The following is a 17,090-nucleotide window of genomic DNA, read 5'->3' as shown; positions in this document are numbered from 1 at the left end:
TCATTAGGATGAGAGGAGAGGGTGATGGGGTCATTTTCTCTCCTTTCAATTCTGATGAAACAGCTGGAGAGATTAAAAGAAATCATTCTGCCGAGTCAAAACCAATTAAAAGAGGAATGCCAGCAACCTGCAATGATGCACTTAAAAAAAAAAAAGTGGGGGCCGAGATTAATTGGGTAAATAAAATCAGCTCATATTTGAACACTGTTTGAACCCATTATTCCACCGCTGACATTTTGGCAAAGCCATCGCCATGTTTGGTATTCTGTCTTCCAACGGTCACTTGGTTTAGGCCAGGCAAGCACTTCTGTCTCTTGCAAGTATATCCCCCTTCACAGTGGCCATGGGGGGGAAGACCTTAAGAATGAGTGACAGAGCCACAGTGCTCATCTGCTGGTTCCCTAAGTGACCCCGGCAAACAGAAGAGAAAAATCTGCCATGTCCATGGAACCTTTGTGTAACAGCAGAGCTGCCTCAAAGTCCCAGATAAAGAGACTAAGCATTGTTCATGCAAATGATCGCTTATCTAAAAACTAGTCACCGGTTACAGAGCACTGTTTGGATGTTGTGGCAATAAATCATCTTTGTGAGTTAATGTGTTGAAACGTATATTGTCCTTCGATATAAGCAATCAACAGCAATGCTGTTTTTTTTGTTCCACTTCAGACTCCTGGTCCCTGGAAAACTTAGAGAGCGAAATGTGTCAATGTCACAGTATGTGTTTCAGAAATTCCCATTTCTCCCTCTTCAGTTCATGTTGAATGAATAAAAGGCAGTCAGTAAATGCACGAGGCAAAACAGAAACAAAGAAGTAAACTGGCTTAATTCCCAACCCGGGTTACCTATGATTACATTAGTTTGAGGATATGAAGTCACAAAGGCCACTACATGATATTCTTTGTCCAAATTTTATATTTTAGCCACATTACAAATTAATCCCAGGGATGCCTGGGTGGTTTAGTCGGTTAAGCATCTGCTTTTGGCTCAGGTCACGATCTCTGGGTCCTGGGATCGAGTCCTACGTTGGGCTCAGGGAGTCTGCTTCTCCCTTTCCCTCTGCCTCTCCCCTCCACTTGTGCTCTTTCTCTCTCTCTTTCTCTCTGACAATAAAATAAATAAAACCTTTTTTTAAAAAATTAACCCTATGGCCCTTCCTCACGATTCATCCTTCTTTTTTGAAGCATCGTTGTCCGATATGTTTGTTTCATCCCCATTATTTTAGTCATAAAATATCCACCTCTTAATAAAATACTCAACATCCTCAAAGTCCACAGGGGAAAACTGACACATGAGGCTCCCAGACAAGATGGTTGGGTTGGGTTCTATGAGTCCTTTCCATTCCAGGGGAAGGGTGGTGATGCTATGATGAGGTTGCAAGCTTCTGTATCACTTATTTATTTAACAAACAATATGGAGCCCCCATAGCGATTCATATTGTGTCAACTTAGCCAAGGTGGAATTCCCAGAATTCCCAGAATTCTCCTCGCTGTATAGTTTCAAGTCAGTGTGAACCACAAGTGACATTTGGATAATACCTGAGAGATGGAATAGAACAGCAGACTTTTTTTTTTTTTTTTAATACTTGGAAGATCCGTGTAGGTTCTCTACTAGGCACTACTGAAACTCACACCCACTGTCCAGGTGCTGGCTCAGTCTACCCCTCTTCCTGCTCCCATCAGCTATCCCTTTCAGCTTCCCCTACTCCTGGGACAGATGATTGTATAGTTCTGTGACAAAGGGCTCAAGTTTCCATGATGGGCCGCCCCCCTCATCAAAATTGGAGTCTGACACAGGTTCGAGTCCATTCTCAGGAGTTCCAGCCTCAAACTCATGGGTTCCAGGGTGTCCTTGCTCTTTCCCACATCACCTCCGTCTTTTCTTCCCAGGTGCCTGCCTTTTTAATTCTAACATAAAGACAATAGACTGTGATAGCCTATGTAACCAGCTCCCACAATTCCATAAGGTCAACTCCCTATAATAAACTCCTTATTCTATATCACTCCTAGTGGTTCTGTTCCTCTGACTGAACCCTGAGGGTACAGTGCTTACTGTGAACACACCACTACCACCGGTAATAGGGGATTTTAAAAATGAGCAAGTCAATCTAATAAAGAAGACTGTTAGTTTTCTAGGGCTTTTATAATAAAAGATTACAGGCTCCGTGGCTTAAATAACAGAAATTTATTTTACTGCAGTTCTGGAGGCTAGAAGTCCAAGCTCAAGGTGTCAGCAGGTTCAGTTTCTACCAAGGTCTCTCTCTTTGGCTTATAGGTGGCTGCGTTCTTGCTGTATCTTCATCTAGTGTTTCTCCTGTACCTGTGCATCTCTGGGGTCTCTTCCTCTTCTTGTAGGACAACATGCCTATTGCTAGGCCCTCACTCTCATGACCTCATTCATCTTAATTACCTCTTGAAAGGCCCTCTTTCCAAATACAGTCACAATGGGAGTTAGGGCTTCCATAGATGAATTTGGGGAAACACCATTCCATCGATAACAAAGCAGTAAGTACATGGAATTGTTATTGCATGTGAAGAATGTCGGGTGGAATTCTAGAATTCCATGGACGACCACAAGATGGGTTTAAAGCCTAGTTCTGGCACTGTGGGTCCAGAGATAGGATGATTATATAATGTATCACCCAAAATGGGACACTTGAGAACGTGGAATTGTGTCCTAAAGATAAACAGACACTGATTGATCTTCATCAGGATTACTCTAGAACTGTCCTGGGAAACCAGGAGCCACAGATACTCTGTTTAGAGAAGACCTCCTAGTGGAAATAACCTCCTAGGCAGGACCTACAGAGGAGTAGAAGTCAAGGAGATGAGGGGGAGCAGGTGGAACGTGTACTCGAGGTGCTCAGGCAGAAAGAACATAATGAGCAGAAAACAGAAAGCTGGAGACACAATGGCATTTTAGGGAAAGTACCAGAAATTCCACGTGGCTGAAGTTTAGCAAGGGAAGGGAGCCAGACAAGAAACAAGGTAAACAGGGTTCAGAGGCTGAAGAGACTCTTTGGGAGTCTGGACTTGGTTTGAAGGCAGGTGTGGACCGTTACAAATTCCAATCATGGCATGATCTGATTTACATTTTAGAAGAATCTCTCAGAAATCAGATTAAGACATGGTAGCTGTAATTGATGACACAGTGCCGTACAATTGAAATCTGCTAAAAAAGTAGAACTTAAGCGTTCTCACCAAAAAAAAAAAAAAAAAAAGTAAATATGGGAAGTAATAAGTAACTGGGTGGGAGAAAACCTTTCACAGCATTCAAATTACCATGATGTACACTGTAAATATCTTCCAATTTTATTTGTCACTCATACCTTAATCAAGCTGAAATTTTTAAAAAAGAGAGAAATTAGATCAAGACAGCAGACTGCTTCAGTTTCTGATTTTTTCCCTTAGATCCCCCTTTCCCCCCATAGGCGAAAGAATATTGTTTTAAAGACCAAATAAGTAACAGCCTTGGGAAAGAATAAGAAATTCCATCTATAAGACAGAAATATGGAAGATCTGCCAAAAACAAAACAAACAAACAAAAAACACAACCCAGAAATCAAACAGAATCAGACAAAGGACCTAGAGTCAAGTGCATGAATCCCTAGCGTCTGGAGCAACTAATGAGCCAAGTTCAAAAGGTTCTCATTCCCCAAAGAGGGGGCAACTTGAGTGTCAGTAAGGATAGTAACTGTAATAGAAACTTACTGTATATAAGTTTCAGTCTATAAGCCTATAATGATACCGTAGCAAAACTAATCAGTTACCACCGAAAGTATCAATGAATTATTTTTAAAACTGTTAAATAAAGAATCAAGCTTTTTCCTTGCCTTTCCTATATGAACTGTACCAAGGAATAACCAACACTAGAAGAGGGAAAGTTTCTCTTTATAGTAAGACTCAGCGAATAAATGAGGAATGAATGATTTAATTAACACATCATCATTTGAGGTAAGGGAGGTGGTATTGATCAGCATTAGCTGTAGAAGCCACAAAAGAAAAGCAACTAGAATTTAAGTGTTTCCTAATAGAACATAACACCACCTGTGAATTCATTCAATTAAAAAAAATGAGCTCAAATCTAATAAAACCTCCAGAACAATTATATATAATTGTTATATATAGGAAATTCAGAACAACACAGGTTACAAAGAGCCAAATTGACCTACATTTAAAAAGAAATGGAAAACAGACTGTAGATTGGAAAAGTATTCAGGGAACATATCTACCAATTGCAATGGGTAGATTTTATTTATATCCTGATTTAAGGAAGTAAATGGTAAGTCACAGTTGTGGTAGACACACCACCACTCCAGATCCAATGACTAAATGTTTTGAATGCGGGGAATTTATGACATACTTCTAGGGAGCGGTTGTGTGCGTAAGTCTAAAGCTCTTGAGACAAATCTGGGCTACGAATACTAATGTAGAAATTGGAATCATCTATAGATTTTCGCTTCATGGTTGGGAGCTGGTGAGATATTAAGCTGTGTGTAGACTTCTTCATTCTCTGCGCTATTGAGATTTGGCGACAGAGAATTCATTGCGGAAGGCTGTGTTGTCCACTGCAGGAAGTTTAGCTCCCTCCATGGGCTCTACACAACTAGACGCCCCTGGAATTTTCCTACCCAGTTGTCACAACCAGCAGTGTCTCCAGACATCACCCCAAATTGCCCTTGTTAGCATCACTAACAAGGAGGGAATGGAGAAAAGGACGGAGAATGAGGCCCCAGGGTATCAAAAAGGTCTGTGATTCAATTACAATCCACTGCTAGGAACTGTGTGGCCTCTCACCAGGTCTTACTTTGCTCGACTGTAAAATGGAAATGGTATCATCCAACTCACAAAGCAGGTGTTCAGCAAGTATGTACTATGGAAGAGCCTGCATTCATGAGAAGACACCCAATGTGGTTCCCTTCCTAGGTCTCCGTTACTCTGGGCTTCCTTTTCTTTCCTTTCTCCCCCACAGTGCCTGGTCCATTTTCGCTCCATGGGACTCCAGAACACCACTGCTCTTTCTCTTATGGCCAAAAAACCCCCCTGAGGTTTGACCTTGTCGCTATTGTGCTAAACCAGCACTGCCTCTGTGAAACCACTAATGCTCCCCCAGAAGTGGAATGTGAATGTCCACTTTCAACCCCTCCCGAGCCCTCTGCACACAGCTACTTTCAAATAATAGGGGCAAGTAAATAACCTCAAACAACAAACATGAGAAACCTTTCTTTCTAGAGTCAGAAATCGGAGCCTATGCATGCACTTCCCAGAGAGCTCTCTTAATTTAAGAAACAACACAGATTCCCCAAAGCTCTTTGGATCAAAAACTAAAGAAAAATGCATGCTAGGGGGTGAATGAAAAAATTTGACCACGGGAACATAATTCTGCCATAAAGGAGGCTCCATTTCTTACCTGGGCTTTGAGAAAAGAGCCTGAAGTTTCATGCTTTACCTCTGTTTATCCATCGTGATTTCCTTTTTATCGATTAAGAGTTGTTAATTCTTTACTAACAGCTTTACTGAGACATAATTCACACACCGTACAATCCAACCATTTCAAGTGTGCAATGCAATGGGTTTTAGCCTATTCTCAGATGTGCGCGACCACCACCATAGCAATTCTAGAACATTTTTATCACCACAGGAAAAAATTCCGTACGCTTAGCTATCACACCCCGAACCCCCTTTCCCTTAATCCTAAACAACTATTTTCTGGTTTTGATTTCATGAACCTATTTTCTGTTTTGATAGACTTGACTCTGTTGGGTATTTCACCTAAATGGGATCATGTAACACACAGTGGTGTTTCTGGCTCCTTTCACTTATGAGAATATGAAAACTATAATATTTTCAAGGTTCATCTCTGTTGCAGCTTGTATCAGAATTTAATTCATTCCCTTTCGAGACAGAATAATATGTATAAATATAACTTATAATAATATGCATGAATATAACATATTTTGTATCTATCCATCAACTGATGAATATTTGGGTTGTATCTACCTTTTGGCTATGGTGAACAACACTGCTGTAAACACTTGTGTACAAGTTTTTGTATGAGGAGCTGTTCTCAGTTCTTTGTGATATGTGCCTAAGAGTGGGATTGCTGAGTCATCTGAGGAATGGCCAAACTAATTTTCACAGTAGCACTGGCATTACCCCTTACTCAGGAAAATAATTTTAGAAAGTAGGATAATGCTTCTCCACATTCCAAAACGGGACACCCCTGCTCAGTTTGGTTGAGTACCCAAGTTAAGTCTCCAGAGATAAGACATGGTAGGTGTGTCATACAGACAAGCAGTCATTTGGAAAGATTCTGCACTGATGACATTTTCTTATCTGTTCTCTTTATTGAAGGGTTTGTAGGCTGACCTCGTCAGCCAAATATTGCTTAAAACCGTGTTTCCATGGAGACATGCATTCTGAGTTAAAATCAGAGTTCTAGAAAAATGTATTTTTCTGGTCTCACATAGCACCTGGGACCACTCAGCCAAGAAGGATCACCTTCTCCGTCTCACCAGGAAGCTTCAAGGGACTCTAGGAATCTGGGCTTGTAAGCCTGAAAAGGTAGATGGGATCCTGCTTTCTTCATTTTCTTCGCAATCTAACAGGCTCTGGCTACCCACCAAACATACATGTGGAAGTTCATAGACACAGCTAATCCTGGAGGGATTTCCACTTCTTTCCTATCCTTCTTGAACGGGATCACAGACCCTACATATATCAGATATTCATCAGGCAAGTGTTCAATATTCAAAGATCAGGGAGCATCCTGACTCCGGCTGCCTCTCTTAACTTGAGGTTATTCTGGTGGGGAAATCAACCGAGTACAAAAGGGAAAGTAATGTCTTCAACTGAAGCAACAACAGCTAACCGGCCTTGAGAGAGCACTAAGTGGTGATCCCAGAACTCAAGGCGGAGGATGGGGAGTACAGTGAAATCATAAATAAAATAATGGCCTTGAATTTGTAAACATCAAAAATCGGTTGTGAGGTGAAATCCAAAATAGGTCAGGGTATATGGATTAAGACAGAGGCTCTAAATCCTAGGGTGTCTATGGGAGGTGTCACTCCCACATGGTTCTCCCAGCTCCCTGTCCCCCAGATTATACACCTTATGTAATTCCTCCTCCAGGAGTACAGACCAATTCTGGGATTATGAGGAGATATCAATCTTATGATTAGCTTACATTGTATGACAAAGGTGAATGGATTTTACAGATATCCTTAAGGTCCTTAATCAGTTGGCTTTGAGTTGATTAAAAGAGACATTATCCTGGGTGGGCCTGACCTTATCAAGTGAACCCTTAAGGCTGGCCTTCAAGTAGGAAGTTACCATGTTGGAGGAAGGCCTAGGAAAGGAGCCCTCTGGCCTGTGGAACGTACCCTCCAGGAGCTGAGAGTAATCCCCGGCCAACAACTTGCCAGAAAATGGGGACCTGAGTTATACAGCTGAAGGAGGGTGAATTCTGCCAACAACCCGAGGAAGCCTGGAAGCCAATTTCCCTAGTTAAGCTCCCAGATAAGGGTGCAGCCAGCCAACACCTTAATTTCACCCATGTGAGATGCTCAGCAGGGAACCCAACTAAAACATGCCAGATTCCGATCCTCGGAACCGGAAGATAATAAATCAAGGTTGCAGGATGCTACATTTGTGGCCATTTGTTATGCAGCAGCAGAAAGCAAATATACCACCAAAGGCCACAGCGTATGGTGTGCGCCCTCTTGTGCCCCAGGAGATCCTAGTGGCTTTGAAACACTGGGCAGGACCTGCCACCTATTCTCGCTGCTCTATTTGCCTTGGGGGCCATTACCCTTGACTTGATAATGCAAGTGCACACCTTCTAAAATTAAATGTAATAAATGTTTTTTTATTCCCATCTTGATGATGATGCGATGATCTCTACAAAGGATTTGCATGTTAATTTGTTTTGTCCTCTAAGGTAGACTCCTAAACCCCAAAGCCTGGCAGATGCTTTTCTGCTCGGAATCCCAAGTTGCACTTATAAACAGAATAAGGAGTAGAAGAAATTAGAGACCGGCAACGGCAAGATTTAAAGTTCCCGGGGGAGCAGTAAACCTAACAGAAAACCTGCAGTTTGTCTGCGTAATCACACAGACCATTTAGATCTGGGGGTTATTGTTTAGTTAGCTCAGAATTATATAGAGGCCTTAAGCGATCTTATTTTGGTGATTTCGGAGTCCAGAGCGGTATATTTTTGTGTCATTCGATTGTAGCCGGAATCAAAATACACTGCAAGATAGACTCACAACCTTCTACCTCATTGCAGTGCCAGCCCCCAAGCTCCCCCCTATTCCATCCAAAGACAGATGGACAACAAACGTCCTTCTGTTATTGGTACACAGCTCAAACTGAATGGGGTTTATCAGGATTTTGCATCTAATCCCTCTTCTTAAGGGACTCTGGCTGTTAGCTTTGGCAGACAAGAGAAGGGGAACCAGCTGCTTGAATGCTGGAGGGCAGAGTTCTTAAGTTAAAAAACTTTTTTAATGACTTTTCGTTCTCTTGCACTTGCAGGTGACAATCTAAGCATGAGCCTTTCCGATCAGTATCGGCGGGTTTGAATTATGAATTAATCTCCATAGCCAAGCCCTCCCCCACTCCAGATACACCCAAAATGTGCCAACTAAATCTTTAGTAACAAGCCTCTCTGTGCTTTTTACCCTAGAGAATAAAGCAAGTATGAGAATTGCTGAATAACAGTGATAAAAAAAATGTATTCATGAAGTAGAACATTTTTATTTTAAAATTTCCATAAAAGGCATTCTCTCCTGGCATGGAACATCCGGCTTATGAACGTACTTGCAAAGCCTCCAGCTGTTTCTCTTCATTTCCCCCCCATCAATTCCAACCAGCATCTTAAAAAGGCACAATAGGATTTTCCCAAATAATCACCAACACATGATGAAATTACTTCTCCAGATCTAAAAACTCCAGCAAAGAATTCGGAGGGGCTTTCTATCTCATTTGCTAATAGTGCCCTATTCAGAGTTACCTACAACCGCCCTACGGTCAGAGCAGTAATTTTTTGTTGCTACACTCCGGGGGTATCCAGTTATCTTAACAATTGTCATGAAATTCTGAAAGAAAAAATTAATTTAAATCTGCTCTCATAAAAACAACAATTTTTTAAAAAAGGACTAACATGTGTTCTGTTATCCTTAGGACTGGAATGGGAGGAGTCCTAAAATCAGAAATAGAAAATAAGAAGTCATAATTGCAAAGGGTCTGGCTGTTCTAGACTAAGGCAATGACTCCCAAATATGACTGTGCATAACAATTCGCGGAAAGAGGTTGAAAATGTATATTCCCAGGTCCACACCATACCTTCGGAATCAGAATGCCTGAGGTGGGACTGAGAATCTGCATTCATACAGCAGTCGCCAGGTATTTCTGATGGAGCTAGACCGTAAACTGCAGTTCAGGAACCACAAAAATTAGGAGCTCTATCAATACATCTCATTGATTTGATAACATTAATTACAGTGTAATCTTGAGAACAAGCTATTCTAATTACTTAAAATTAAAAAGAGAGACTTTCGGTCTGAGCCCTTGCATTTAACTTCCCATTCTCCCAAATTCCCAACGGGATGACCAGAGGAATTCGAAAATCCTGGAAAATCTGTTTGGTTTTGAATACCAGGAAAGGAAACCAAACTCTTGTGGGAAAAGTCAAGGCATTTCTGCAGAATATATCACAAGCAAGACTGGATTGGGAGACATCCCAGTCACTCCCACTAAAGCCCTATCCCTTCCTGACACTCAGTTCCGGTCCCCAACCCTCACCGCCCCCCTGCCCCCCTTCTGCTGCAGCCTTCCAGCAGGTCCTCTATCCAGAACCTCTACTCTTTCCACCCTTTGCTGATGCAAGTAAGTGGGACGGTCTGTTTCCCGGTGGCACTGAGGATTACAGCCGTATACGAATTTAACAGAGAAACAGCAGGAAGACCCTTACTACCGTCCAGGGGATCGCTGATGATTTTGATAAAAAGAAACTAGTGAAGACGTTTAAGAAGAAATTTGCCTGCGTTTGTCCTGTGACTGAACATCCAGAATATGGAGAAGTAATTCCACTATGGGGTGACTAGGGTGAGAACATATGCCAGTTCCCGGAAGAGACTGGATTGGCTAAGGATGACCAGCTGAAGGTTCATGGATTTTAAGTCTTTTGGCTCATGGAAGCTTAAGTGAGGATTTCCTCGCAATGAGTAGAATTGTCCTCTGTCCCTTGTCACAAGCTGTAAAACCTCACAGCTTGTACACTGTATACATTTGGGGTCCGCTTCTAACTTGAACTAGTGTAACTCCTTCCTGCAATAACTGAAAAGAGAAAAGAAAAGAAAACAAAGACTGGATTGAGAGAATGGCTGGCAAGCTCACAAATCACAAACCAACCCTAAGCACAGAGCAGCCCAGGGCCTGGAGGAAAAATGGACATTAGGACAATGGTGGGTTTGGGAGGGAGGCTGCAAATCTAGAGCTAACAAGGATGAGATTACTCTGCATAGTTGGCTCCCATCTTACCCTTAACTAGAGAAGAGGGGCAGGGCCACAGCTGGCCTCTAAAGAGACAGGCTGTGCCAGTTAGTGAACAGAGACATTATCTCAGCCCACAAAGAGGGAACAGAATCCCTTTGGCATAGAGGCAAAGCTCTCTGATGTGGCTGGCCCAGGCTTCCATTCACAACCTACACTGCACAGGGAATTGCCCTGTCCTTTGTCAATATACGGCTACAGTAGAGCTAACTCTACCTTCTTTATTTCTCCTTCCTTCTTTCTCTCCTTCCTTCCTTCCTTCCTCCAGCCTTTCCTGTTTTTCTTCCTTTCTCTCTCTCTCTTCTTCCCTCTCTCTTGTCGTTTCCTCTTTCTTCTTGATTTAGACCAACACAGTCCTTGAAGGAAATCACACAAATCTCCAAATACGGAAAAGCTTATAATCTCCTCCCCCATCTTACTTACCCAGTCACTCCCTCATTCCCTATCCTACCCAGGCATGCTTATTCCTAAGGATAAGCAAAGAGAAAATTATAATATAAAGATTAAGTAGTTTAAAAGAAGGCAATCAAAGTGAGTAGGCAGAAAAAATATGCCCTTCTAGAATGGCTTTATTAGTGAAAGTTAGGAAAAACCACAAAAAATCTCTAATGTGTATTTTCTAAAAGAGCCGAAGACATTTTATCTACTTAATAAAAAGCATAGAGTTATAACCTGGGAGCAGGAAAACCTGCTTTGAGATGAAAAATACGACCATCAAGTTTTCTCATGCCATGGGATTTGTGAACACAAGATGAGATTCTGTAGAATAAGAATCAAGGCATGAATAAAATAAGCTAGAGAAATTCTTCCAGAACTTCTAGGAAGAATAGAAAATGTTGCCAGAAAAGTTTAAGCCTTTAGAAGACAGATCGAGGAAAGCTAAAATAAGTTTTGTAACAAGTCTGAAAGGAAAGAATTTAACAGATGGAGCAGCAAAAGAAAAAAAAAAAAAAAAGGAAGACAAAGACTAAGTGAGGGTGGCCAAAAGGTGCAAACCTCCAGGTATGAAATAAATAAGTCATAGCGATGAAATGTGCAGCACCATGACTATAGTTACTAATACTGTATTGCTTATTTGTAAGTTGTTAAGAGTAGATCTTCCAAGTTCTCATCACAAGAAAACAAATTTGTAACTATGTAAGGTGATGGAAGTTAAAAAGAATTAGTGTCAAAAAATGGGCAGAAGATATGAAGACACTTCTCCAATGAAGACATACAAATGGCTACCAGACACATGAAAAAATGTTCATCATCACTAGCCATTAGGGAGATTCAAATCAAAACTACATTGAGATACCACCTTACACCAGTTAGAATGGCCAAAATTAGCAAGACAGGAAACAACATGTGTTGGAGAGGATGCGGAGAAAGGGGAACCCTCTTACACTTTTGGTGGGAATGCAAGTTGGTGCAGCCACTTTGGAGAACAGTGTGGAGATTCCTCAAGAAATTAAAAATGAGCTTCCCTATGACCCTGCAATTGCACTACTGGGTATTTACACCAAAGATACAGTTGGAGTGAAAAGAAGGGCCATCTGTACCCCAATGTTTATAGCAGCAATGGCCACGGTCGCCAAACTGTGGAAAGAACCAAGATGCCCTTCAACGGAAGAATGGATAAGGAAGATGTGGTCCATATACACTATGGAGTATTATGCCTCCATCAGAAAGGATGAATACCCAACTTTTGTAGCAACATGGATGGGACTGGAAGAGATTATGCTGAGTGAAATAAGTCAAGCAGAGAGAGTCAATTATCATATGGTCTCACTTATTTGTGGAGCATAACAAATAACATAGCGGACATGGGGAGATGGAGAGGAGAAGGGAGAGGAGAAGGGAAATTGGAAGGGGAGGTGAACCATGAGAGACTATGGACTCTGAAAAACAACCTGAGGGTTTTGAAGGGGCGGGGGGTGGGAGGTTGGGGGAACCAGGTGGTGGGTATTAGGGAGGGCACGTATTGCATGGAGCACTGGGTATGGTGCAAAAACAATGAATACTGTTACGCTGAAAAGAAATTTTAAATAATAAATAAATAAATTTAAATTTATAATTTAAATAATTATTATTTATTTATTAAATTTATAATTTAAATAATTAAATAAATAAATAATAAAAGAAAGAAAGAATTAGAGTGGTGATGGTTCTGAGCTATATGCATGTACCAAATCAAGATGGTGTCCACTTGAAACTAATACATTGTTACTTGTCCAAAAAAATGCAGATAAGAAGAGAAAGCAATAGAAAATAAAATTCATCTATGCTGAAAGAAAGACGTGTGACTCCAAAGAGAGTAGACATAGTCATTAAAACAGACTTAAATTTGATACAGCTTGATCAAATATTTAAATTTCAAGGCCAAAGAAAAAATTTTACAAGCATCAACACAGTGGGGTGAAGATAAGTGATTTACAAAAGAAAAATGTAAACTTTCAAGTTGGCACCAAACTTTTCTGGCAATACTAAATGGCAGAAGATCATGGAGGATTGTCTTCAGAGTTTAAGAAACCCATTGTATTATTCAAGAATCCTATATCCAATCAAGCTCATGCATGGAGAAGAGGAAAGAAAAGACGAAATGTAATACCTATGCAGATTTCCAGAAAAATTACAGAAAGAAAGTGGCAGTTGATGGAGATAAAAGTCAAGATCAGAAACCTAAGAGGGAAGGGGCACCTGGGTGGCTCAGTCAGTTGAGCATCCAACTTTTGATCTCAGCTCAGGTCTTGATCTCGGGTTATGAGTTCAAGCCCTGGGTATGGAGCCTTTTGCAGGGCTCGAACTCACAACCCGGAGAGAAAGAAAGAAACCTAAGAGAGAAGACAGTATATAAAAAGAGGTAGTGCTTTCAGCGTGGTTAACATGTGCCAAGCAAAAGTGCTTTACATTTAGTAACCCAGCAATACTTAAAAGGTAAAATCTATAATGCATTCATAAAAGGTATAAATTTTATGTGCTATACAAAGACACTTCAGAAAAACAGCAAAATCCAGTGAGACAATGAAAAAATTGATAAAGTATAATCATGGAAAGGAACATTCAAAGGTTTCTCAGTCTTCAGTCATTCAAGACAAAAGTCAAGCATATAAAACAATTGGATATTGTATTAATATGTTAATTTACTAGATAGCAAATTATAAATTATAGCAATATAGAAATATGTGAGACAAATTGTGTTTAAGGACACTGCCTACAGAGCTATACAACATGGATTTCAAATGTGTTTCCCCCACTTAGTTAGCTGAACTCGGGGCAAAATACTTACAAACTTTCTGCCTCAGTTTCCTTATTAGAAAGTGAAGAACATAACTGTTCTGATGATTAAATATATTTATACATATGAAATGCTAATAATGGTGCCCAGCTTATTATAGGTACTCATTCAATATTAATTGCTACCACAATAGCAACCAACGATAGTATACATGGAATTTTTATTTAAAGATTTTATTTATTTACTTGACAGAGATCACAAGTAGGCAGAGAGGCAGGCGGGAGGAGGGGAGGAAGCAGGCTCCCTGCTGAGCAGAGAGCCCGATGAGGTGCTTGATCCCAGGACCCTGGGATTATGACCTGAGCTGAAGACAGAGGCTTAACCCACTGAGCCACCGAGGCGCCCCAGTATATATGGAATTTTGAACTTCACTAACAGAATGTTCTTTCTTTCCAAAGAAACTCAATAAAGAAGATAAATAAAGAAGATAAATAAAGAAACTCAATAAATTATTAAAGGTAGAAATTGTATAAATCACATATCTAAACACAATAAAATTCTAGGAGTAAATGGTAAACAAACAAAAAAAGTCAGTCTACAAGGAAATTTTAAAACCTGCTCCTATATAACTCCTGAATAAAAGAAGAAATCAAAGTGCATTTATAAATTCTCTAGAATATGACCCCATGATATGTCTGTACATCAAACCTAGGTGATCATGGTAAAACAAGAAAACATTTAGAATACAACAGCGTAGAACACCTTTGTGACTTTAGAATAAGCAAGATTTTTTTAACAAGAAAAAAAAGCACCTCTTCAAAGGAAATAAAAATGTAATACATTGGATGAAATTAAGATCACAAAACTACGTTCATCAAAAAGACACCATTGAGACAGTGAGCAGAAACCTACAGAAGATACGATATGCATATGTAACAAAGATCTCATATCCAGAGAAAATAACTTTTAAAACTCAGTAAGGGGGTGCCTGGGTGGCTCAGTGGCTTAAAGCCTCTGTCTTCTGCTCAGGTCGTGGTCTCAGGGTCCTGGGATAGACTCTCTGGGATTGGGCTCTCTGCTCAGCAGGAAGTCTGCTTCCCCCTCCCTCTCTCTCCACCTGCGTCTCTGCCTACTTGTGATCTCTGTCTATCAAGTAAATAAATAAAATCTTAAAAAAAAAAAAAAAACCTCAGTAAGACCTAATGGTCACATCACAAAGGAAGATACCTGAATAGCCAGTAAACTATGAAAAATAGTAACTTTGCTAATCATCAGAAAAATGCAAATTAAAGTCACAATATGAGATCATTACACACTTACTGGAATGGCTAGAATTAAAAAGGACCCTCAATACCAAATTTTGACAAGGATGTAGAGTAACCAAATATCCCAACTATTACTGGTGAGGGTGAAACTGGTACAACCAGTCTGGAAAACTGGTTGGTAGTATCTACTAATGCTGAACACATATATTCTAGGTGTATTTCTAAAGAAAATGTATCTAGATGTTCACCAAAAGGCATCCACTAGAATGTTCACAGTGGCACTATTTAAGAAACTCTGTAATTAGAAATGATCAAAAAAAAAAAAAAACCACCCAGAAAGAAATTATCCCAATGTCCATAAACAGTAGAACAGATGAGCACATTGGGATGTATTCACAGGATGGAATATTATATAGCAATGAGAGTGAATAAATAATATCACAGATAATATTATAGCTGAAGCCCATAAACAATGTTGAGCCAAAGAAGTTACATAGAAAGACCGTAAGTATGTTTCCATTTATATAAAGTACAAAAAAGGAAAAATTAATCTATGATGTTAAAAGTTGAGATATTAGTTACTCCTGAGAGGCTGTAACTAGAAGGGGGAGTTCTGGGGAACTGGGTACATTCGATTTCTTGATCTAGGTGCAGGTCACACAGGTTTGTTCAGTCGTGGCTGGTTATATGAGTGTGTTCATCGAGCTTTGGGGCACCTGGGTGCCTCAGTCGGTTAGGTGTCTGCCTTCAGCTCAGGTCATGATGCCAGGGTCCTGGATGGAGCCCCTCACTAGGCTCCCTGCTCAGCGAGGAGTCTGCTTCTCCCTCTGCCGCTTCCCTCACTTGTGTTGCTCATGCTCTCTCTCTCTCTCTCTCCCTCAAATAAAAAATAAAATCTTAAAAAAAAAAAAGTCATTGAGCTGTACAGTTACACCATGTACCCTTTTCCCTATGTATATTAATTATCTTTCAACAAAACATTTAAAAAATCTTATGGGATTGGGTCCAAATTGTACTCAGGAAAATGCACAGCATTTTATGCTTAACAAAAGAATACCACTCAAGAAGCTATAAAAATAACAATAAAATGAAACTAAGAAGTAGAAGCAGAAAAGGGAAATTAATAGAGATTAAAAACCATAATTTAATGAATTGCAAAATAGGAAAAGACAAAATTGATAAAAAAAAAAATCCAAGCACTAGTTATTTGAAAAAAACAAAACAAAAACAAAAAACAGCAACAACAACAACAACAAAAAAAAAAAACAAAGAAGATAACCAAAGTTCTAGAACTCCTAAATGAGGAGGAAAAAAAAAAAAAAAAAAAGACAAAACCTAAATTTGAAACACACCAAGGGAGAGAGGGGATATTATTATAGATGAGTTTTTCTCAGCATTGGTACTATTTATATTTGGGCCAGGCAATTCCTTGTTGTGCAGGGGGCTCTCTTCTGCTCTGTAAGATGTTTAGCAGCAACCCTGGAGTTTCCCACCTAGTTGCCGGTAGCATGACCACCCCCAACTATGACATTCAAAAATGTCTCCATACCTCACCACCTGTCCCCTGCAGAAGCTGGTCACCCTGAGTTGAGAAGCACCTGCCATAAACTGCATTGTGAAAGAACAAGTGAATGAATTTTCTAGGAAAATATGCACTGTGAAAATTGAAAATGTAGTAGAGGGATGCCCGGGTGGCTCAGTCATTAAGCATCTGCCTTCAGCTCAGGTCATGATCCTGGGGTCCTGGGATAGAGCCCCACATCAGGCTCCCTGCTCAGTGGGGAGCCTGCTTCTGCCTCTGCCTGCCACTCTCCCCACTCACCCACCCCCACTTGTGCTCTCTCTCTTTCTCTCTCTGACAAATTAAATAAATAAAAATCTTTTGTTAAAAAAAAAGAAAATGCAATAGAAAATCTCAATGAACAAATAACAAAGACATTGAAACTTTTATTAAAGCCACATTATCCCCCCAAAATGCCAATTCTGTACTTTCTATGCTGTTACATTAATTTGTCTGTCTGTTCATTCCCTGGTAATTATTGCAACAGACCATTCATT

General features: G+C 40.2%; 1 pseudogene across 1 annotated transcript; it reads left to right on the top strand.

The window, feature by feature from the left end:
- The first annotated feature begins 7,584 nt into the window (after positions 1 to 7,584).
- Positions 7,585 to 10,177, top strand: LOC308357069 (eukaryotic translation initiation factor 1-like; annotated as a pseudogene). Its single transcript has 3 exons — positions 7,585 to 7,705; positions 8,532 to 8,572; positions 9,828 to 10,177. The product of its transcript is annotated as a eukaryotic translation initiation factor 1-like (transcript).
- The last annotated feature ends 6,913 nt before the right edge of the window (positions 10,178 to 17,090 follow it).

Source organism: Martes martes (assembly GCF_963455335.1).
Source record: "Martes martes genome assembly, chromosome: 1".
NCBI classification, from domain to species: Eukaryota; Metazoa; Chordata; class Mammalia; order Carnivora; family Mustelidae; genus Martes; species Martes martes.
Note: the sequence above shows the minus strand (reverse complement) of the source record. Positions and strands in the feature narration are given on the sequence as shown.